The sequence below is a fragment of the Mesoplodon bidens genome (genome assembly GCF_964165515.1).
Source record: "Mesoplodon bidens genome assembly, chromosome: 14".
Taxonomy (NCBI): Eukaryota; Metazoa; Chordata; class Mammalia; order Artiodactyla; family Ziphiidae; genus Mesoplodon; species Mesoplodon bidens.
The window spans coordinates 43,876,970-43,902,135 of NC_138170.1; the positions used below are offsets into that span (position 1 = coordinate 43,876,970).

At 41.8% G+C, this 25,166-nt stretch overlaps 1 protein-coding gene across 1 annotated transcript in view; it reads right to left on the reverse strand.

Moving 5' to 3' along the window:
* EML6 (EMAP like 6) overlaps window positions 1-20,972 on the reverse strand; it is a 372,392-nt gene extending 351,420 nt beyond the window's left edge. The window contains exon 1 of the mRNA XM_081254742.1: window positions 20,895-20,972. The gene's annotated coding sequence lies outside the window, so the exon portion shown is untranslated. The remainder of the gene's footprint in view (window positions 1-20,894) is intronic.
* Between the last annotated feature and the right edge of the window lie 4,194 nt (window positions 20,973-25,166).

The following is a 25,166-nucleotide window of genomic DNA, read 5'->3' on the forward strand; positions in this document are numbered from 1 at the left end:
CAATACTGTGTTAGTTTCTGTTGTAAACAAAAGTGAATCAGCCATATGCATACATATATTCCCATATCCCCTCCCTCTTGCGTCTCCCTCCCTCCCACCCTCCTCCTATCCCACCCCTCTAGGTCATCACAAAGCACTGAGCTGATCTCCCTGTGCTATGCTGCTGCTTCCCACTACATTCGGTCGTGTATGTATGTCGATGCTACTCTCACTTCGCCCCAGCTTCCCCCTCCCACCCCGTGTCCTCAAGTTCATTCTCTATGTCTACGTCTTTTTTTTTTTTTTTTTTTTTTTTTTGCTATACGCGGGCCTCTCACTGTTGTGGCCCCTCCCGTTGCAGAGCACAGGCTCCGGACGCACAGGCTCAGCGGCCATGGCTCACGGGCCCAGCCGCTCCGCGGCATGTGGGATCTTCCCGGACCGGGGCACGAACCCGTGTCCCCTGCATCGGCAGGCGGACTCTCAACCACTGCGCCACCAGGGAAGCCCTATGTCTACGTCTTTATTCCTGCCCTGCAACTAGGCTCATCAGTACCATTTTTTTTGTTTTGATTCCATATATATGTGTTAGCATACGGTATTTGTTTTTTTCTTTCTGACTTACTTCACTCTGTATGACAGACTCGAGGTCAATCCACCTCACTACAAATAACTCAATTTCGTTTCCTTTTATGGCTGAGTAATATTCCATTGTATATATGTGCCACATCTTCTTTATCCATTCATCTGGCAATGGACATTTAGGTTGGTTCCATGTCCTGGCTACTGTAAATAGTGCTGCAATGAACATAGTGGTACATGTCTCTTTCTGAATTATGGTTTTCTCAGGGTATATGCCCAGTAGTGGGATTGCTGGGTCATATGGTAGTTCTATTTTTAGTTTTTTAAGGAACCTCCATACTGTTTTCCATAGTGGTGGTATCAATTCACATTCCCACCAAGTCCATGCATTTTAACCAGTATTATTGTTGTTATTACTGTAAGAAAGTGACTCTTCTCACAAACGGTAACAAAATAGAAGCTTTCCTTTCCCCACTGACGTGAGAGAACACAGTCTGCCAAGAGAACACTGGTGTGAAAGCACTCAGATTAGAGATTTCTAAAGGTCCAAGCAGAGGCCCAACCATTTTTCAGGTTAGTGAGAGTGACAAGGAGGGAGGCAAAGCCCTCTGCCAAGATCAACAGACAGAGATTCCCTACTAAGCATGGACTCAGTGTCAGCACTTGCAGCACGGAGTGACAGGGTAAGTGCCCTTAGGACAAGAGGGTGACCAGAGGGCCAGGGAGGAGAAGCAGCCAGCCATTAGTGGACCAGAGCGTGAATTATTCTAGTAGCCTCAGGGCCTAAGTGTCAACACCAGCTCTTCAGTAAGGATGAGCCGCAGGTGCAGAGCAGAACCCACTGTGGGCTTTTACTTCTCTGCTTGGATTATACCAGAAAATGTGGGCCCACGCCTTCCCCACAAATCACTTTGTTATTTTTATAAAGTCCTAAATTTTAAAACCTGCTCTCAAGAAGATAGAATTTGATTCATTCCACCTGACACCATTATATACATTAAATATACGTATACAGAAATATACAGTTGACCTTTGAACAACACAGGGGTTAGGGCATCTAAACCTCTGGGGAGTCAAAAACTTCAAGTATAATTTATAGTTGGTCCTCTGTATATGCAACTCCCCTGTATTCATGGTTCTGTATCCCCAGACTCAACCAACCAGGAATTGTCCAGTTCTGTAGTATTCACTATTGAAACGAATCTGTGTGTAAGTGGGCTCTCACAGTTCAAACCCCTGTCGTTCAAGAGTCAACTGTAAATGTAAACATAAAATCATCAAGCACTGAAAGAAAACATGAGTTAATTCACCTACAGCCTGGAAAAATATTTCTAACTATGATGCAAAATCCAGAAGTAATATGGGCAAAAATTGATACACTCAATAACTAAAAAAAATTTAAAAAATTAAGAAATTCTTGCATGGCAGAGAACAGCATAAGAAAGTAAAAAGAAAAATGATTAACTGGGGAAAATATTTGTAATCAAAATCACAGAGAAGGGATAAATATCTCTAATATATGAACTTCTTTTGATAAAAAATAAGCCTACTGAGCTTCCCTGGTGGCGCAGTGGTTGAGAGTCCGCCTGCCGATGCAGGGGACACGGGTTCGTGCCCCAGTCCAAGAAGATCCCACATGCCGCAGAGCGGCTAGGCCCGTGAGCCATGGCTGCTGAGCTTGCGCGTCCGGAGCCTGTGCTCCGCAATGGGAGAGGCCACACAGTGAGAAGCCCGCATACCGCAAAAAAAAAAAAAGCCTACTAACTCTATGGAAAAATATGAATAGGCAATTTACATAAGAAGAAATAAAAATGGTCCTTAATAATATGGAAAAAAAGAAATGCTCAAAATAAGAGAAATGCAAATTAAAACTCCACTATTTTAAAACAAGGAAGACATTCCCAAGGATGTACCTGAAGACAAACAATAAAATAAAATGGTTATGTCCCTGAGGATAGATTCTAAAGTTAAAAAAATTAAAATGTTTTCAGTCATCATACTGGAACATAATAAATAATACTGCAGAAATGCAATCAGCAAAATCCAGCTTTGGGCAATTCCAAAGGAAACCTGTTTGGGTTGTTTTTATTTTAATCAAATAAATTACAAGAAATAAAAATGTCAGATGGAGGGGGAAACTGTATGTTAGAAGATACTTAAAATACATACCAATCTCATGGAGTTTACTTGGATGCTGATTTGAACAAACGATTAAAAAAAAAAGAACCACTATGAGATAAACATGGAAATGTGAATACTCAATATTTGATTATTTTAAGGTATTAGAATTTTCAGGTGTTATAATAGCATTGTGATTATGCTTTTTAAAGTGAATCCTTATCTCTTAGAGATACATGCTGAAATATTTATGTATGAAAAATTTTGAGGTCTGAATTTGCTTAAAAGTAATCTGTAGAGAGTGGGAGATGAAATTAGATCGGTTCTGAGCTGATAATTACTGAAGCTGGGTAATGGCTATGGACAGGTTCCCTATACTATTCTCTATACCTTTGTATATGTGTAAAATTGTTTAAATATTTCATATTTCCAATTTTTAAAAAAACTGCTTCAAATATTGTTAGAGGCAGGATTCTGAACAGGGCTCATCCTCTCTGACTGCTCCAGCCAGGGTTCCAAGTGGCACAGTCAAAAAAGTAGCATCCCCTACAGAATCTTCTTTTGGGCTTATTTTCATCTGAAGGTGTTTATTCATTACCCCTGCAAGTGTTTTCTTTATTACATTTTCATTAAAATAGGACAAGTAAAATCTTGCTTTATTACTTCATCCAATGAGAAATAGGAAGCGCATGGTGATAGTTAGGGATTCAGGCTCTGGAGTCAGATGCTTCCAACCACATCCACCTCTGCCATCTGGATATGAGACCCTGGGCAAGTTATTTACCTCCTAACATTTTGGTTTCTTCATCTGTGAAATGGAGATAAAAATAATAACCCACTTCATAAATATGTTGTGGATGAAAGAATATATGTTTAGAATGCCTAGCACATGGTAAATATTCAAAATATTTTTATTGTTAATAATATTATATATAACCACTATTTAAAATATCCTCCCACAAAAGGCTCCCAAAGAATTTAAAATAAGATTTGGACTTAATTATGCATGTGTCTATGTGATTGCCTGAGTTACTACTGTTGTGTTTATATGCTGCCCGGCCATGAAATTGGGGTCCGTTCTCTGAACCAAAGTTTTCTGCCAAATTGTAGAATATATCGGAACTAATGCTGCATCAAACTAATAGTTCTCCACACTTTTAAAAGCATCAACATTGCTTAAATGCAAAGACTTTAATGAGCTAAATAATATGCCACAAGTTCATTAAATCACTACCATTATAGACTGTAATAAGTTCAAAATTGTACACAGAAGGCACAGTAATGTCATCAAATGAATGGTAACGTGAAGCCCTCAGAATCAATTAGTCGTGCCCTAGAGTGAGGAAAGTTAGAGAAATATTTATAATCCAAATATCCTGACCCCTGAAATCCTGAATTTCTGAAAACATTTTACTAATGGAAAGGAGACTAAAAAATGTCCTTTTGTGAACCCTGGTGCTGGTACCCACAAATACCTAATCTTCCATATTAGAAAATGTTTTGATTCCACTGAGGAAAGGTGAGCAATCTGAATAAAGGACAGAATTATCGAGCCAGGGGCACATGGAATGAAAACAAGACCTGAGTTCCAGCCCTAGTCACTTCCTGCACGGCACTGAACAGGCACTCAATCTCTTCAGGTCTCGGTTTACTCAGCTGTAAGATGAATAATCTGTAGGATCTCTTCCACCTCTAAAATGTTATGGGTAATTATGAGTATTAGTCTGTTACTGGCAAAACGTATTTCAGGGAAGTAGTACAGTCCAACCACACATCATTTGTTGAGATTCTACTTCAAAAATGGTGAAAACAAGAGAGAATCAGCACTATTCACTCCCAATCTAGGGCTCTTTAGAAAGACTAGGCTAACCTTGTGACTAGACTTCAAATAATGTTGTCAATTATATCTCAGTGAAACTGGGGTAGGGGGTTAAAACCACAGAATTGTACACTTTTAAATGTTAAGTTTTATGGTATGTGAATTACACCTCAGGAAAAAAAAATTTTTTTAAAGACTGCTCATCCCCCAGGGAGTATTCTTGGTGACCTAAAGAAGCTTAAATGGGGATGTGGACCAAAGTATGAACCTTTACAACTAAACTAAGAAAACATGGATGGCAAATTTAGCTAAACCAACATCGAGAATTACCCTTTGCCAAGACCGGCTACATAATTTGCATGGTCCAGGACAAAATGAAAATGCAAGGCACTTGATCAAAAAATTGTTAAAATCTCTAGACAGAGATAGCAGAGCATTAAACCAAACTCGAGCCCCTTCTGAGTGGGGACCTGTGCAACTGCACAGGTCACACACCTGTGAAGTCGGCTGTATTTATCAAACTTTTAAGATTTTCTAGGTCCAGGGCTGAACACTGTACAGACAACTCATTCAATTTCCACCACAATGTTGCAAAAGTAATATTATTATCCCCTCTTATGAAAGAGAAAATAAAGGCTTAAAGAGGTTAAAGAATTTGTGCAGTTTCCCACAGCCTGGTAAGGACAGAGCAGGACTTCGTGCTTAGGCCAGACTCCAAAGTCATGTTTTCACCAGTGGTCTTCAAATTTATTAGGAAAGGGACTTCCCTGGTGGTGCAGTGGTTAAGAATCCGCCTGCCAATGCAGGGGACACGGGTTCGATCCCTGGTCCGGGAAGATCCCACATGCTGCGGAGCAACTAAACCCATGTGCCACAACTACTGAGCCTGTGCGCCACAACTACTGGAGCCTGCGCGCCTCGAGCCCGTGCTCCGCAACAAGAAGCCATTGCAATGAGAAGCCCATGCACCGCAATGAACAGCAGCCCCCGCTCACCGCAACTAGAGAAAGCCCGCACGCAGCAACAAAGACCCAACACAGACAAAACTAAATAAATAAATAAATTTATTTTAAAAAAACTTTATTAGGAAAAATTTTTGAATGAATATTCCAATGTTTATGTACATATACTACTGTATTATTAAATTATGTATCTTATAAATCATGCAAAACAAAGACATTTTAAAGATGCCATCAATAGAACTTCTAATATTTTCCTCCCATATCTCAACCCATCACCTTTCACAATCCCTGTTGTACCTAGGGGTTAGGCTGCCCTTGACCCAGCCAAATTTAGAGTTAATAGCACTTAAGATGTTAATTTTCCTATGAAGTGTGAACTTTTAATAGGATATGGTTAAAAGGTGTCACTCAAAAAGGTGAGTTGTTCACAACGGAATTTTAGGTTCTGTGAAAATCAAGGGGTATTTCTTTTTTTAATTCTGGAGGCTGACTTGCCTTAAAGAAATCTCATTTTACTCACTGGCTGGGCCCTGACCAGGATTTTTGGTTTATTCTAGGTTATCTGCACAGTTATACAGCAAAGGTTGATTACTTATGGAACACAAGAAGGAAAACATTCACTTGACAAGTGTTTACTGAGTGCCAACAATGGGCCAGAACTTCTCTGGTTGCCGGGGATGGAAAGTGAGTGAGATCCATAGGGTCCTGCCAACAAAGAGTTTAGGTATGTTCTAAATTTCTGTTGGTGCCATGCCAACAGAAGTAACCTTAGAAAGAGAATGCAGTTTGTCTTCTGCTCCTTGAACCTAAACCTTTAGAAAGAAAAACTGGGACTTCCCTGGAGGCTCAGTGGTTAAGAATCCACGTACCAATGCAGGAGACGTGGGTTCGAGCCCTGGTCTGGGAAGATCCCACATGCCGCAGAGCAACTAAGCCCGTGTGCCACAACTACTGAGTCTGCACTCTAGAGCCCGCAAGTCACAACTACTGAAGCCCGTGCGTCTAGAGCCCGTGCTCCATAGCAAGAGAATCCACCGCAATGAGAGGCCAGTGCACTGCAACGAAGAGTATCCCCCGCTCGCCGCAACTAGAGAAAGTCCGCACACAGCAATGAAGAGCCAACGCAGCCAAAAATAAATAAATAAATAAATAAAATTTTTTAAAAAAGAAAGGACCATGCTCACAAGTATATTTTATGAAAAAAAATTCAGTACATTAGAACTTGATGAAAACGCCAAATCTTCCTTAAAAATACAAGAATCTACTTTTCATAATACTTTTTTCTCTAAACTATAGTCGTTTGTAATACTCTTGAAATGTTTGATTCAACGTGCACTAAAAATTTTGTTTTTTAAATTCTGCTTTTATCTCTTTGTACATAATAAATAATCTTTGTTTGAATCACGAAACTGCTAAAAATTGACAGCCCAAGTAAAGATAAAAGAGATTTTTATATTTCTTCCTCTAGATGGCGACATAGGACTATGTCTTTAAAACAGGGAGCTCTCCTGTGTCCCAAGAGATCAACCGTAATTTAATTCCATTAAATTAAATGGAAAATACAGAATTTGTTTTCTTACTGAATCTACAAAGGAAAAAAAGTGCAAATAAATGATATCTACAGAACTAGATTTTTCTAGTCTCCTGTTAGTTTAAAGGGTGGACTGTTTGGATAGGTTTTTTGCTTTGTAAAAGTAGCAGTAGAAAAATAAAAGGATGTGAGTAGAAAGAAGAAAATTGGGGTAGCAGATTATTTACTGAGCTGGGTATGTCAGCAACTCTTCAGCTTCCTTTCTTTGGTTGCTATGGTAACTCACAGTTTTATTCATCCCAGCCCTTGTTTTTTATAAATTTATTTTATTTATCTTATTTTTGGTTGTGTTGGGTCTTCATTGCTGCAGGCGGGCTTTCTCTAGTTGCGGCGAGCGGGGGCTACTCTTCATTGTGGTGCACGAGCTTCTCATTGTGGTGGCTTCTCTTGCTGTGGAGCACGGGCTCTAGACGCATGGGCTTCAGTAGTTGTGGTTCGTGGCTCTAGAGAGCAGGCTCAGTAGTTGCGGCACACAGACTTAGCTGCTCCGTGGCATGTGGGATCTTCCCGGACCAGGGCTCGAACCCGTGTCCTCTGCATTGGCAGGTGGATTCTTAACCACTGTGCCACCAGGGAAGTCCCCCTGCCCTTGTTTTGATAGAGCTTGGAAGTCAGTGGGATGTTGGAGCTGCAGGCAGACTGCCTGCTTCAAATCCCATCTTCGCCTTTTACTAAACGTGTGACTGTCAACAAGTGATTTAAACATGTACCTTTGTGCCTCAGTTTCCTCATCTGTAATGTGGGGATGATGATTACTGAGAATACGCATGTAAAGCACTTAACACAGTGCCTGGCACACACTACACAGGCAATAAATTAGCAGTCATCACCAAACCACTATCATGGTCATGTCTGTGCTACCTAGGAAGACTCATCAAAGCATTTCTTTCACCATATTTCAGGAAGAAGCATGGTTCTTGGTATTGGCCAATCCCAGACAAGGAGAAAAATACTTGAAGGGCTAAAGAGTATTATATAATTTGAATATCTTTGACTCATTACTTAAAATAAATTGTTCAGTTTTTCATTTTAATGCAATCAAATAAATGGATGGATGAATCACTCTATTCTGTTTGTCATTTCAAATCTTTATAATTTTTGCTTTAACTAAATATTACATAAAGCAAATTTATGCAGAAGGCCACATTTTTACCAACCTATTTCTTCTTTTAAATAGATTTTTACATACCCCAATCCATGTTTCTATCAGCATTTACTCCGTAATTATTAGGGGAAAAAAAGAGAATAAAAATAAGCACCATTTTCCAAATTACATGACCTAAAGAGCAAGTTCAATTATCTCATATTTGCAGGAGATGCTTGGTTTTATTTTACTACTATCCTCTTTTTGCCTTTCCTTCTTGATACTGTTAATTATATTAGGATTTAAGCAGTTCTTTCAACATTCACTCTCTCCACTGTCATTGATTTTTTTAGAATTGTCAAAATAATTTTTCATATTAACAGCCAATATGCCTGCTTCCTGCTGGTCGAGGTTCAGTTAGTCTGTTGATTTAGTCTGCTTTGTTTTTCTTCTAAACAGATTCAATTTAACCATAAAATTCCAATTTTCTGGTTAGCATCCCTTGGCTAATTATTTATCCCCTACACAGAGTTGTCTTTTTGAATTTGAATGTTTTACACTGGATGGAATCATTTCTCATATTGGTCTACTCACTATCAGTGAGACTCAAGCCCTTTGGTGGCAGTGATGATTGGCACTATACCATCCGTCCACACTTATGTCCCCCTGCTTCAGCCTGATGGCAAGAACTACAGAGAAATCTGCGGCCACAGACAGAGATCCTCCTATGAATCCTGGACAAGGAGAGTCAAAAGGACCGATCTGTGTAGTAAAGCTTGTCTCCCAATAGCTGGATAAACTGATGCTTTCTAAAACTATGTTGCAGTTTATACATTTTACCTTTATAATCAACACTACTTGGCTCTACTCTAAGATTTTTGAGGGATGTTTTTTAAAGTCAGAGAAACTGCACCTGTGTGATCTCTGGTACAGGTTCAGTGTTTTACTTGTTTCCTACTAGTGACTTTATCAGAGGAAAGTAAGCCCATCCTGTCAAACAAAACATCAAAGAAAAACATGGTGTGTCAGTATGTTACTCTGGTGGCCCCAGAGAAAAACACTCTGTGGCATTCATGCCCTTGTGTACTCAAGTCCTTGACTCTGGCCTTGACCGTGTAACTTGCTTTGCCCAATGGGACATGAGCTAATGTGGTGATAGCAGAGGTTTAATAAGCACTTGCACATGGGAGCTTGTCCTCTTGGAATGCTTCATCTTGGAGCTAGACCCCTGAAGGGTGAAAGCCCAAGTGAAGAGGGGCCCTGGAGGCCATTTGGACATTCCACTTCCAACCAAGCTGCCAACAGACTGCAACAGCATGAGTGTCCTCAGCCACACAACACAGAGCAGAAGTTCCTCTCAATGGAACTGAGTCAACCCACAGAATCATGAGAAATAATAGATTGCTGTTTAGCTATGACATTTTGGGATGGCTTGTTACACAGCAATAAACAACAAAATGTGCTAAAATGTTATCTTCTTAATTACACATGGTGCTTACTCTAGGTTTCTTCTTAGGAAAACATTACTGTATACACATTTCATTTTGATAAAGATTCAACTCAATTTATAACCAACGGAAATGTCAGAAGGATGCCTGACACCCTGCAGTGTGCTTTGGCCTCTGAGCTATTTAAAAACATGTCACCCTGGGCAGCTCTGTCCTCACTGACATCTCTTCCAGGGAGCCTGGCTGGCTGGCGCTCCAGGCGTTGCGCATCTTATTTCTGAAAATGCCGACAGATTGTTTCACGGAATATTGTCATCTGTGTCACTGAATCTTGAGCTGCCTTCATGGTAGCAGATTTCTGCAGGGATTGTTCCTATCTTTTTAGATATTTATCACTCTGTTTAGGTTGAATCCTTGAAATTAGAAAGTCAATATCTCTGAATTATAATTAATATCTGCAAATTTGTTTGTTTGTTCTTTTACGGTACGCGGGCCTCTCACTGTTGTGGCCTCTCCCGTTGCGGAGCACAGGCTCCGGACGCGCAGGCTCAGCGGCCATGGCTCACGGGCCCAGCCGCTCCGCGGCATGTGGGATCTTCCCAGACCAGGGCACGAACCCGCGTCCCCTGCATCAGCAGGCGGACTCTCAACCTCTGCACCACCAGGGAAGCCCAATATCTGCAAATTTTGATGAAATTTTAATAGCTTAATCAAGTTTTAATAAAGTTTCCTTTTTCATTAAAATGTACATTTATGAAAGGTAATTATGAAACTAGAGAAACCTATAAAGGGAAAGTTTACCTACAGAAAAAGTATGAACATTAACTGTGGACTAGTTAAATAAACTCCAGTATGTCTACACAATGCAGTGCTATGTAACTATAAAAAAAATGAGCAAGTCCTCTTGTGCCGATATGGAAAGAACTTCTAGATAATATTGTTAAATGAAAAAAAGCAAGTTTCAGAAAAGTGTGTATGTTATGTTTCCCTTTGGGCAAAAAGGGTGAGAAATCTAGATTTGTATTTGCATGTATATGTAATATATTTTAAAATCTGACGAGTGGGAAACTGACACTGGGGGATTAAGCACAAGAAGGGGACTTTTCCCCATACACCTTTTTATACTTTCTGGTTTTTAAACCATGTGAATGTACTATCCTTTCAAAATATGAAGTAAGGTGTTGAAGTTTGGGGAGACGATAACTAAAAACAGTGATTGACTCTGGGTGGTAGGTTTTCACATATATTTTTTCTTTTGTTTATTTGTATTTCCTATTTTTTCATGTAATTTAAAAAGCAGTATTTAAAACCTATTGAATAAAGAAAAAAATTCATTGATAGTCCCATTGTTCAATCCATTATTATTTTTTATGCATAAGCTTTGTAATCACAGATATATACAGTCTGGAATCTCTTATCTGAACATACCAAGGTTTACTTAACCATTTTCCTATAGCTGAACACTTTGATATTTTTTGTTGTATCCTTTCATAAATAATGATGCAATAAATCTGTTTGTACAAAAAGTATTTATCTGTAGGATAAATCGTCATAAGTGAAATTCTGTTTCAAAGGGTATAAATATTTTCAGAAGCTTGATATATACCGTCTAAATGTTTTCCAAATGGATTGTTGTCAGTAGAAATTTATGAGAATGCCAGGTTCATTAAATTATCACTAGCATTGATTAAAATTCTTAAAATCTTTGCTAATAGGCCAAATATGAATCTCTTTATAATGTCTTTACATTTCTTTTGCAATTAATGAAGATGAACATTTTTATATTTGTGTTGACCTGTTTAATTCCTCCTTAAAAATTTTTTTTCAAGTCCTTTGCCCATATTGACATCTCAGAGGTTTTGCTTTATGTGTTTTTTAAACATATTTTAGTTATTAGCAAGTGTTAGACGTTGTCTGTCTTTTTCATTGGAAATATTTTTCATCTGTCTTCTGCATTTTGTTTGCTTTATTTTATTGCATTTCAGAGTGTTGGTTTTTATGTATTCATATCTAGCTTATATGCTTTCCATGGATCCCTTCCATCAGAGGCCTAATCAAGATTCCATTTTATTTTCTTCTATTTGATATATTTAGATTCTTAAAAACTTCTTTAACTTACTTAGAATTAATTTCTGTGCAATGTTAGAAGAGGATTTGAATAGGTATTTTAAAGACATCCAAATTCCTTAATAGCATTTATTGAATAATCTTCCCCTTTCCCATTGATCATGTGACCTTCTTTATAATATTTTTGTTTCTTACACATACTAGTGTCCATTTCTGTAGTAAGTACTATGTTCCATTGATTTGCCACAGTATCATACTCGTTACATAGTTTGAGAATATGTTTTCATAAACGGCAGCCCTAGTACCCATTAGGACAATCACGATCATTTTCTTTGATACCATCTCTTTCTTTGATGTTTATTCATTATCTATTTCAGGTAAATAATTTTATCTTTTAAAAATGTTCCATGGTGTTCACTGGAAATTTGTATAAATCTATAAATTAGTTTAAGTAGAAGTTGTTTCTTTAAGATGTTCTTGCCTCCAACAGGAGCACATTTCTTGTATTCATTCAGTCAGGCCTTCCTGTAGCTCACCACATTTTTGTTTGTTTATTCAGTTGGTTAGTTGGTTGGTTGGTTGGTTTTCTGCTCACAGGTCACGTATATTTCACATTAAAAGTATTCCTTGGTACTTTATGGGTCTTGTTTCTACTGTGAATGGGGTCTTGTTTTATTATATTTTTCTAACTGATATATATAGAGGAATGTTATTGATTGTGTATTTACCTCAAATCTAGCCCCTTTGGTGGCTCTACTATCACACTGGGAAACAATTTCCAGTTTAGGTTTTCTGGAAATACAAGTTGCTTTGACACTTAAGTGGGCCTGGAACTCTGTTAATTCATGGAGTAAACAAAAATCATTAATGGTATCACAATGGCCAATCAACTGGTTGATTTGAATGTTTATTTTCCATCAACTACACTGTTTTGTGGACACAGCCTGTTTTAGGGATGTTAGCATGGAATCTTGTAAAACTAGAAATGTGAATGTATGCTGATGAATTACAAGTACAATAACAGTTCTTGAGTTAGATATGAGTAGGGCACCCAGCTAACTCTCACTGTGTTGACAATCGCAGGTGAGGAGAGGTGAGAATCCTAAAATGGAAAGGAAATTGAAGAAATCAGCAGAATGACTGATCAGTGGTGGGTTCAGTCTGCCCAGATGTCTGAGTCCATTCCACATTTAACTGGCTCTAACTTTGTATAGATAGGTTTGGTACCACCTTTGTACAGAGAGATTCCTAAAAGAATTGGAAAGGCATTGGCATCATGGATATTTATCCCTTAGTGCTGCTATGGAGATACTCGTTATTGCCTTCATCTTAGCCAGGAAACAAGGCCCCTCTTTGTCCTCTTCATCACAAGTCTCCTCTAGAAACACATGGAAGTGGGCTCTGGCTCCCTTTGTTTTATCCCAGGAGCCAACATGGCAACCGTGCTGCCTCTCCGGGGAGAAGCCGCCCTGCCCAAGCCCCTGATGACAAGGATGAAGAGAGATGAGAGCAGGACATTCTACTCCAAGGAAGACCCACAGGAGGGCAGGGGATAAAAACACTGAGAGGACAATTAGGAGTGGGGAGGGAAGCTGAGAAAAGCTTGCTATGGACTGACAGATGTCTTAAGGGAAAAAAAAAAAGACCTGTTATAATCCACCCTCTGCACTCTGTGTATCCTCCAGCATCTAAAAGTCAGATTTTCCTTCTGATAATGGCTGTAACTTCCTGCCTTCCAACTGTTAAAGGCCTGGTTGAGGGGTTACCTAGCCTGTGACTCTCCATTCTCTGGAGAAAGGTGAGGAGAAAGGTGAAGAGAAAGGGCCTCTTTCTCGCTTTGTCACAGCTTACCCCTCCATGGACATATATACACTACCAAACGTAAAATAGATAGCTAGTGGGAAGCAGCCGCATAGCACAGGGAGATAAGCTCGGTGCTTTGTGACCACCTAGAGGGGTGGGATAGGGAGGGTGGGAGGGAGGGAGACGCAAGAGGGAAGAGATATGGGAACACGTGTATATGTATAACTGATTCACTTTGTTATAAAGCAGAAACTAACACACCGTTGTAAAGCAATTATACTCCAATAAAGATGTAAAAAAAAAAAGAAGAAAAGAAAGGGCCATAACGTGTGAGTTGCCGCATTTATTTAAAACTCCTGTTTCTGTCGAAAAGGTGAGTGAAAAGTCCAGCTGGAGCAGCAATCTGGCAGAGGATGAAAGTTCGAGGGGTGCACATGCATTAGCAGGAATATTTCCACTGAGCAATGCCAATCAAATGTTAGGAGTTTCAAAGTAACACGGCTAGTAAACAAGTAAGAGAAATGACTTGTGCTCTGAGAAGCAGTTGGAGGATGATAGAAAAAGGTCATTTTTTTCACAATCGGGAAGTAGAAGTAAAGCTGGCAATCTCTCTGACAAGATCTGGGACCCCGGCCCAGAAACTCAGAGTCAGGAAGCACAGTGGCACGGCACTCAGAGGAGAAGCCCCCTCAGGTGGATGTAGCTCAGTGCCTGGAAGGCCAGAGGAAACAAGCATTCAGCTTCTTTTCTTCTTTATTTGTGTGTTCTGACCCAGAGTCTCCCTCCCTTCCTCCTCTTAGACGGCTGCTCTCTTTGTGGCTCGCTCTGGTATAAAATCAGGATGAACTGTCATTCCCGGTTACCTGGGGAGAAATGAGTTCAAAGCAATCTCCTGTGATGGTAAATGTTCTTCCTCCAAGCTCTGAACGAGCTGACTTCCTTCACTTGTGGATGCACGGGCCTCATCCTTTCCGGGAAGGACCTCGCTTGCCTTGCTCACCACTGCCCCACAGAGCATGACACGGTGCATGACACCATTGGACACACAATCATTATTGAATGAAGGCTCACCTCAAACCGTATTTTCCACTTTGTGTCTGCTCATTCCTGAGGCTCCAGAGGACTTCCCATCCTTCAGAACACTGTTTCAGAACTGGGGTTTGATACAGACGGAAAAGGGACTTTTCTTCTATCCTCCTTTCCTTGGGTCTCTGCTGTGATCTCTGTCAACACCTAAAACAGGCTTTTTCCTGAGAAAATTGATCCAGGACTGGAGAGTCACTCGCTTTCTTACTTTGGTGGGGAGCAAGGCTGTGTCTTAAGGAGCCACCTCTTTTCCTGGAAGAGTTGGCCCAGGCTAGAGCTGCCAGAAGGGCCTCAACACAACCCAGGCCTTGAGACACCTCTAGCTGAGATAGAGCCATTAGCAACTGGGTTTCGGATGGGGAGATGGATTTTATCAATTTTAGACTTTCATTTATTCGAACTTCAATTCACAAGGGCAAGATAATTTGATTTCAAAATTTAATTCCTTCAAAACTTCATTGTCTTTGGATTTTTTTTTTTTACGGTACGTGGGCCTCTCACTGTTGTGGCCTCTCCCGTTGCGGAGCACAGGCTCCGGACGCGCAGGCTCAGCGGCCATGGCTCACAGGCCTAGCCGCTCCGCGGCACGTGGGATCTTCCCAGACCGGGGCACGAACCTGTGTCCCCTGCATCGGCAGGTGGACTCTCAACCACTGTGCCACCAGGGAAGCCCCGTCTTTGGATTTTAACATGCAAGTAGGTCTAACCTTTCAACTTCATTTCTCCCTGAGAATTTGTAATGGAAAAGGGATTTATATTCACACCTGGGACCTCCTTATAATGTTTGCATTTTATTTGTGGAGTATCTTAATGTGATCATTTGCTCTCATCAAAGAACCTCTGACGATAGACAATGTGACTGATTTAAATGGGGGTCAGAAACAGAATGGGGAGTGTCCAGCTTTGTGAGCTCACCGTGTGGTTCTGACCCATCTCAGAGCCTTCTGCTGGCAAAACCTAAAATGCCAGCAGATTTTTTTGAAGCCTGAAGCTTATACAATTTTCAGGAAGGGAGCGGTTTAAGGAGAAAAGAACATAAGTTGATGAATGCAAAATCAGGTATAGGGCCCTTGTAGGGGCCTGAGCAAGTGAGGGGTCATGAAGCGTCAGCGTCCTCAGCTTTGTGATAAAGCCACCTCTGCTGCCCACCAACGATGTGGAGGGTACCCCCCAAAACAGTGGCTAGTCCACAAAGATGGGAGCAGGACCCTACTGATGAGTTGCTGGTCTCCCCCAAGATAGCCACACCCCTGGCTGACCACAGGCTGAACAGTTGTTGCAAACTCACCTAAAGCAATTTTTTTTATTCACAACAGACTCCTTTGATGAACATCTATGGCCTCCTCTGTAACCTCCCTACCAAGATACAATGAAACTAATTCTTAGATTGAGTTCTGCCACCCATGCAAATGCTAATTAGCAGGCAGGCAAGAAACAGTCCTACAACCTATTCTGGGACCTCTGTGAATTCCTAGCTCTGTTCTGTGTATGGAAGGTTAACTAGATACAAATGTCACAATATTCTGGTTACAGGATATAGTCAGATTCAGGCACATGAATCACCCACTGAATATTTCGGAGTGTTGGTTTTTTGTTTGCTAAGAATAAAGGTATTCTACATAAGAACAGTACCAATATTAAAATCAGGAAATTTAACTTTGATACAAACCTATTATCTAATTCTCAGTCCATATACAAATTTTGTCATTGTCTCAGTCATGTAGCTTTTTTGCCTCCATCCAGGATCCACTCCAGGATCACACACTGCATTTAGTCATCAACACATTGCCTCCTTTAACCTGGAACAGTTCCTCAATCATTTTTTGCCTTTCTTGACCTTGACATTTTGAAGAGTAAAGACCAATTCGTTTATAGAATGTTCCTCATTCTGGCTTTGTCTGATGTTTCCTGATTAGATTAACGTTATACATTTTTGGTAGGAATGCTGCAGAAGTGATGCTGTGTCCTCAGCGCACCATATCAGGAGGCACATGATAACGGCTTGCTCCATTACTGGGTGATGTCAAGTTTGATGACTTAGTTGAGACGGGCACTCCAAGATTCCTCACCATAAAGCTACTGCTTCCCCCCTTCATAATTAATAAACAATATCCAGGAAGACATTGTGAGCCTACATGAATATATGGTTCATCATGAAACTCACCCACTATTTTGGGCAACATTGGTGAGTTTCTAATTCCATCATTTCTTTTATTTTTATTGTTGAATTTCTATTATAAGAAAGAATATTTATTTATTTATTTATTTCAGTATGAACTCACAGAATGTTATTCAATGGGTGGTTATCCATTATCACTAAAATTTTAAACTCTGTTTAGGTAAGAGTGGGAATGTCTGTAATTTCCAACCCACATCTTGTATACCTCTCATTTTACTGATGACATCCATTTGTCTAATTAACAGAGCCTCTATTGCTAGTCCAAGATAAAGATAGCTGAAACATTCTTAGCAGCTTAATGACCCTTGCAGTATATATTCCTGAATTAGGAAAACTGAATACAGAGTATAGATTAAAGCAAACATGCATACTTAGACCACAGTGCCTATGCTTAAGAATTTAGAGTAAATTAGAGTACATTACAGTGATTAAACCTGAGAGGTCAACAGAATGAAAAGTCGGGTAATGCTAAGAGGAAATGCACCCACCTCTTCCTGGAGCTAAATTAGTATGGTTTTTTGCTCTCTGTCTGAATTCAAGCTCAGCTCAGCTCAGCCCCTCCATCTTTTGCTCTTGGAAATCTTCCTTGCCTGCTTGAAGTTCAGACTTCCTGCTCCTGACCAAGCTGTAGCCTTAACAGCAAATGTCCTGCCCTCACTGGAGGAGGCCTGAGATGGTCCAGCACTGGACCATCTGTAACTGGGCAGGTATGTCTGTCTAATGCTCAGATTCAATTCAAAAAAGCTCATTTGCCCTAAGAAAGTCACTTCCTCCAACCTAGACTTGACCCAGTAATAAAGTTGATATTTTGGCCTTTCTTCAAAGAATACCTCTCCTTATTTCTCAATTGGCTTGGACCATGGCTGGGAAGAGGCAAAATTTATCAGAGCCCTCAACCTTCCAAGGTCCGCCCCTTTCATTTCTACTTCAAGACAGTTAAGCAGTCTCCCCTCACTGACAACTCTCTCAGCGTTCAACATATTGAAATGTCTTCAGATGAAGAGAAACACCTCAAAGCCCACCTTATCTTCCTCACTAAATGCTAGTGCTCCGCAGGATCCATGTCTGTGCCTCATTTCTCATTCTCATCTCCTCCCAAGTTGATTTTCCATCCAGTAGCCAGAATTATGCTGTGAAATGAAACCAGATCTCTTCTCTGCTCAGAACCCTCCATGACTCCCCCATCACTCTCAGAGTAAAAGCCAAAGTCCTTACCATGGCCTACTGAAATACAAACATGGTTTAGATTACAAAATGGGTGGGTTAGATTAATTGCATCTTGCCTATGGTCTAGCCCCTTCCTACCTCTCTAACCTCTTCCTCCTACCCTTCCCTTGCTCACTTCTCTCCAGCCATTCTGGCCTTGTTCTGTTGCTCTAACAAACCAGGCACATTTTGTCCTCAAAACCTCTGCCCTGGCTGTTCCCTCTTTCTGGAACAATTTTTCCTCATTTAGCTGTATGACTCATTTCCTTACCTTCTCTGATATTTACCCAAATGTCATCTTCTCAGTAAGGCCATCACTGGACTCCCGACCTAAACTGCAACCCACCCCACACCTCCACCAAATACATACGCCTCTTTAATCTCTCTTCAGCACTTAAGAGGACCTAATTTTTTTTTTTTTTTTTTTTTTTTTTTTTTTGTGGTACGCGGGCCTCTCACTGTTGTGGCCTCTTCCGTTGCAGAGCACAGGCTCCAGACGCACAGGCTCAGCGGCCATGGCTCACGGGCCCAGCCGCTCCGCGGCATGTGGGATCTTCCCGGACCGGGGCACGAACCCGTGTCCCCTGCATCGGCAGGCAGATTCTCAACCACTGCGCCACCAGGGAAGCCCCAAGAGCACCTAATATTATACATTGTATTGTTAACTGTCTGGGTGTCACCATTAAAATGTAAGATCTCTTGGGACAGGGCATACAACAGAAGAAAGTATTTGAAAGCTGGAATAGAGAGATTATGTAGAATGCCACTGTTATGGACTAAATGTGCCCCCCTGCCCCCGCCAATTCATATGTTGAAGCCCTAGCCCCCAGTATGGCTGTATTTGGAGATGAGGCCTCTAAGTAAGTAATTAAAGGTGGGGTCCTGATCCAACGGGATTAATGTCCTTATAAGAAGAGACACGGGAGAGTTCCCCTCCCAACTGCTTCTCTCTGTGTACACTGACAGGTCACACGAACACACAGCGAGATGGGGGCTATCTACAGGCCAGGAAGAGTCCTCACCAGAAAATGAATCTGCCAGCACCTTGATCTGACTTCTAGCCTCCAAAAACTATGAGAAATATACTTCTATTGTTTACTCCACCAAATCTGTGGTATTTTGTTATGGCAGCCTGAGCAGACTAATATAGTCACATAGAGAGATTTTGTTTTAAAGACACACAATAGGGCTTCCCCGGTGGCGCAGTGGTTGAGAGTCTGCCTGCCGATGCTGGGGACACGGGTTCGTGCCCCGGTCCGGGAAGATCCCACATGCCGCGGAGCGGCTGGGCCCGTGAGCCATGGCCGCTGAACCTGCACGTCCGGAGCCTGTGCTCCTCAACGGGAGAGGCCACGGCAGTGAGAGGCCCGCGTACCGCAAAAAAAAAAAAAAAAAAAAAAGACACATAATAAGATGGTAGAAATAAATCTAATATGTGAGTAGTTACATAAATATAAAGAGATTAAAAACCAGAGATCACCAGACTAAATTTTTAAGAATCCAGGTAAATGTTACAGGATACATGCCTAAAACATAAAATAATAGAAAGACGAGGTAGGCGAGAGGGTCAGGGAAGAATGGAAAAATAAACATTAGCCAAATGAAATTTCTTTACTAACCAAATGAAATAATATCAGACAAAATAAAGTTTAAGGCAAAATCATTACTAGACAGAAAGACGGTAACTACATAAAATTTCTAAACTTCGATTCATCAGGAAGATAATAAAAATTCTAATCTTGTAAGGACTTAATAATGAAGCTTGAAACAACATAAAGCAATATTGATAGAATAATCCCCAACTCAATGTATGAAGCTCTCATAACCCTGACAGCACAAACACGAAGCGACAGTGTAAGAAGGGAAAATGATGCCAGGCTCACTCATGAACATGACTGCAAAAATCCTAAAACTAATTTAGTAACCAAATCTAGCTATGTAAAAACAAACAAAATAATACATCAGGACTAGTTTATGTTAGGAATGCAAGTTGGGCTCGATAACATCACTGCTGTAACTCATTTTCCAACAAATTAAAGGAGAAAAAACACACATGATTATATCAATAGACAGACAGTTCTGCCACTAACACCTACCTGCAGGGCTTGGGGCACAAGTACAGATGGAAGCCACGTATCATGAAAATGATTTTTAAAAGTTATAAATTAGTCTAGGAAACTGATAGATAAAATATGCTTTATCCTCCTATCTTGATAAATATACCTCCATAAGGACAAATTTTTTAAATACACACAAAGCCTTGGTTTTTTATAATATCAAGAACATGCAAAAACATCCAAGATGACTAAATTTAAGTATTATTCTGTATATCTGGATAGTCTTTTAATGGACTGGCTATGTTTAGATGAATAATAAAGTGAAAACATATATAATTCATAAGGTATACATTTGTTCCATAAAATATATTTTTCTCATTTCTGTTTTAGTAAAATTACTAATTTTAATGTTATAATCAAGATTTTCATATAATTTGTTGATAGTAATGATCTAAGTGATTGAAAATAAAATATAATTTTATTGAAAGGATACAAAATTTGAACATATCTTCATCAAAAATAAACTGAGATAAATGTGTAAAAATTGAAAAAGTAAAATTATTTTTATTATATTTTCTAAGAGAGCTATTTTATTTATACCCAGGACAAAAGTGTAATGTATGCTTGTGAAGACAAATTTGCAAATAAGTTTACCAGGCCTCAGGTTCTACCCCCAAATTTCCACCATACTGTAGACTATCTGTGGGTTAGATGTCATTGATTAAACATGAAATTAATGACTAATCAAACAGTCTTTGAGGTTCCACATTCGTGCTGACCTAGCAGACACACTTTTTCATTGTTCTGCTGAATAATGCCCCCCACAAAGATATCCACATCCTAATCGCAGAACCTAGGAATATGTTACATTCATTACACGACAGAGAGGAATTAAGGTTGCTAATGAACTGACCTTAAAACAGGGAGATTATCCTGGATTATGCAGGTGGGTGCAATGTCATCACAGGGGTCCTTTAAAATGGAAGAGATGTAGATGTTCAGACTGTGTCGGATTTGCGTCCACTGTTGCTGGCTTTGAAGATGGAGGAAGAGGCCACAAGTCAAGGAGTTCAGCTCCCCTAGAAGCTGGAAAAGGCAAGGAAACAAATTCTTCCCTAGAGCCTCCAGAAAGGCAGCCCTGCTGACACCTTGATCTCAGCCCACTGACCCTTGTGTCCAACTTTTAACTTACAGAACTCTAAGAGAATAAGATTGTACTGTTTTCAGTCTCAAGTTTATGGTAACTTTTTAAGGCAGCAAAGTGAAACTCATACTGCCACTCTGTTTTTTAACCCCATTCCTACATTGTTGGAATCCATCACCTCTTGAGGCAGAACCCTCCCTAATTGAAAATTAGAATGCCTTTTTCTGACCTCCCTTGCAGTGAGTGAGGGCACAGGGCCATGGCCTCATGTCTACCAATTATATGCACCTGCATGGCTGTAAAAACTGTAAGCCTGGTGCCCTGGCCCTCCTGGAGATGCTGGGAGCCTTAATAAGTTCCATTTCTGCCTAATCAGCCAGAGTTGGTGTTTGTGGATTGTGACTCAGAAGCCTCAGTGAACCAGGTATGCACAGATAATTTATTCAAAAGGAAAAAGAAATTGTCAAATTCAGGAGAGGAAGTTTACCCCAGGTGGTAGTCAAAGAAACTCAGAGCAAGCTCGAGATGCTGTATTATACCTACTAAAAATAAAAACAATCGTTTTTGTGGCAAGAAGGTTACTTTCGTTTACATCTAGTAAATAAACGGATGCATTGTTTGGAAAGCAGTAATAGGAAAATGAAGTAAAATCTGTAAACATGTGCTTAGCTTTTGACCTACCAATTCCCAATAAAATGTGGCAAAGTGTGTGGTAAGATGAAACAATTATTTGTGTATTTGTGAGAGAGATTACTGATGCAGGCTTAAAACGGGTTGGGAATGATAAAATTTGCATTAGGACCCCAGAAGATTTTAGGAAGCAAGAGATAAAGACCCAATCTCAGTTTCCCAAAATGTAAAGTTCCTGAAGCTGTCAGGTGACCAAGGTCAAGACCCAGAGCTGGAAAGGGCAGTGAATCCCCAGAGAGAACATCTCCACAAAGGTGGAGCTGACCAAGCTCTGACTTCGTTCTTCCCAGCGGCAGTTCTCTGGGGGCATGAACTCCCTCCAGCTAGGGCCATTTCACAGGCCATACGCCCCGTTTTGTTTTGTTTGTTTGTTTGTTTGTTTGCGGTACGCGGGCCTCTCACTGTTGTGGCCTCTCCCGTTGCGGAGCACAGGCTCCGGACGCGCAGGCTCAGAGGCCATGGTTCACGGGCCCAGCCACTCCGCGGCATGTGGGATCTTCCTGGACCGGGGCACGAACCCGCCTCCCCTGCATCGGCAGGCGGGCCCTCAACCACTGCGCCACCAGGGAAGCCCCATACTCCCCTTTAATCACCTGCCTGGGTACACACCTCGTAAGCCTGTTTCTAGACCCTGCCCAGCCGTTATCACTGAGGGAGCCAGGCACCGAGCACCCAGCCGGCACTCAGGCTTTTTCATTTAAACTGGAGAGAATCACTTGTATGGGATCAATAGGAATACACGTTGTAGCAAATACCAAACAGGTGAATTCCCAGCTCACAACAATTGCCCCTGAGAAGAGCCCCACCACAGAGGTGGACCTGAAGTAATGATGTGCAATGTCCTTGCAACTTAACCCTGACCTCTGGCTACCTCCTAGGGGTAGACAACTGACCTAAGCTGTATCAACTTTTGACACTTGAAGGCAGAGACTGAAGCTGGTTGAAGCTGTTACCTTAATGCCAGTGTCCATATACTCCCGCCGCCGAGGCCTCCGCGGACCGCGACCCATGGAGACCGCTGCCGCCATTAGGCCTCGGACTTCACGTCCTGGGTCCGGCCAGTGGGCAGCCGTGGCGAGGGCTCTGGAGCTCTGCAGGACACAGCCCTTGGCCTGTCCCTGAGCCCCCCAGCTCACCTGCCAGCCTCGAGGCCGGAGGGCCTGGAGGGCCCCAGGGAGAAGGCCGAGCCGCGCCTCTGCCCGCGCTCTCTGCCGTGAGGACTTCTGTTTGCTGAGCGTTGGCGGAGCCGCAGCCCTCAGGGTCCCGCGCTATTGGCTGTGCGCCTGCCCCTCCCCTGTTACACAACCAATGGTTCTGGCACATTCAGATCCAGCTTCTGCTCCTCATTTCTCAGCAGAGACCCTCTCCCTTTCCTCTGGGGTAAGTTCACACTCACACACCCACTTCCACAGAGCCCAGGCTGGCCGTGCAGGATGCCAGCGATATCCGGGCGACACCCTTTCTAGCAGCTGAAGGTAACATAGTTGAATGGGCGTGAGGCAGGGAGCCGGGGCGGTGACGGCGTCGGTGTCAGCTAGAACTTGTCAAAGCTTCAGGACACTCGGAGGCGCTGTGGGCTTGCTTCTCCTAGCTCGGGCGGGGCTCACTGCCTTCTGTTCCCTGCAGTGACAGTTCTGGTCTCAGCTATAACACCCGGATAACAAGTGTCTACTTCACAGGGTCACTGTGAGGTTAGCTGAATTAGCACGTGTGAAATACTGAGGTGGCACCCGATGCATACAGTAAGAGCTCAGCAAGCTGGCCACCAGTCACCGCTGGGGCAGAAATAGCACTCCTCTTGGTGGGGCCCCAAGAGCTATGACGACAGCCCTGGGGTGGAACGCGGGCCCTCCACTTCTCCCAGCTCACATCCCAAAGATCTGAGACACGAGGGGAGGCATGTGGTGACGTTCCCACAGCCAGGCTGCTCCCCTGAGAAGCAGCTGTGATAGAGAAATGACGGAAATGCCAAGTGTCACAATTAAAAAGACAATGTGCAGACAGGTTCATCTTTGCAAACTGTTCTGCTGTGGAATTTAAATCCTCCCCTCCTAACTGAGGAATGCCGAGGATTCTGCCTCCCCTTCTTCTCCAAAGACCAGTGCAGCCTCTTCCACCCAGACCTCTGACCCAAGCGAATGGCTTCCCCTGAACCCTGCCTCAGCATCCCAGCCCGGTCACATGGGACACCCTTGGCCTTTTGAGTCATTCATATTCTGGGTACTTCCACCTCCTGTCAGTGACGAGAGATTTTGTAAGAAATACGGTGCTGAGTGGCAAGGGAGCAGCTTCCTCATGGTGTAGGGCCCCCAGGGACAGCGTGCAGACCCTCACAGATTGTCTTTCAACCAAATGAGTTTCCAACCACCAACTCAGGCATTCGGCACTCCCCAGAGAAACAGATAATTAGCACCTTCAAAGGTGAGGGCTTTACTTCAGAAGAAAAATAAATCCAGTTATTTAACCAAGCATTTGGTTAATGCATAAATTTACAGCATCCCAACATCAGCTCCTTTCCCTGATGAGCTGTACCAATGTCTGAAGTAACCCCCACTGACTGCTGGAGAAGGGAGCCCTGCAGATGCGAGCAAGCAGGACTAGACCCTTAGGGCCTCTTCGGACTCATTAACCGGCATCTGTTCTCTGAAGCCAAGTGCATCCCAAACAAGCACCTTGGAGGGAAAGCCCAGGGCCCACCGTGCAGTCAGGGGGCAAGCTTCGATACATTAGCAGGTGCTTTAAATGCAGGGAGCTTCAGGCGTCATTCCAAGGTTTCTTCTAGAACCACTGTTCCTCCTTTTTTTTTTTTTTTTTTTACATCTTTATTGGAGTATAATTGCTTTACAATGGTGTGTTAGTTTCTGCTTCATAACAAAGTGAATCAGTTATACATATACATATGTTCCCACATCTCCTCCCTCTTGCCTCTTCCTCCCACCCTCCCTATCACACCCCTCTAGGTGATCACAAAGCACCGAGCTGATCTTCCTGTGCTATGTGGCTGCTTCCCACTAGCTGTCTATTTTACGTTTGGTAGTGTATATATGTCCATGCCACTCTCTCACTTCGTCCCAGCTTACCCTTCCCCCTCCTCATATCCTCAAGTCCATTCTCTAGTAGGTCTGTGTCTTTATTCCCGTCTTACCTCTAGGTTCTTCATGGCATTTCTTAAATATATACAATGGAATATTACTCAGCCATAAAAAGAAACGAAATTGAGTTATTTGTAGTGAGGTGGATGGACTTAGAGTCTGTCATACAGAGTGATGTAAGTCAGAAAGAGAAAGACAAATACCGTATGCTAACACATATATACGGATTCTAAGAAAAAAAAAGTTCCTCCTTTTTTAA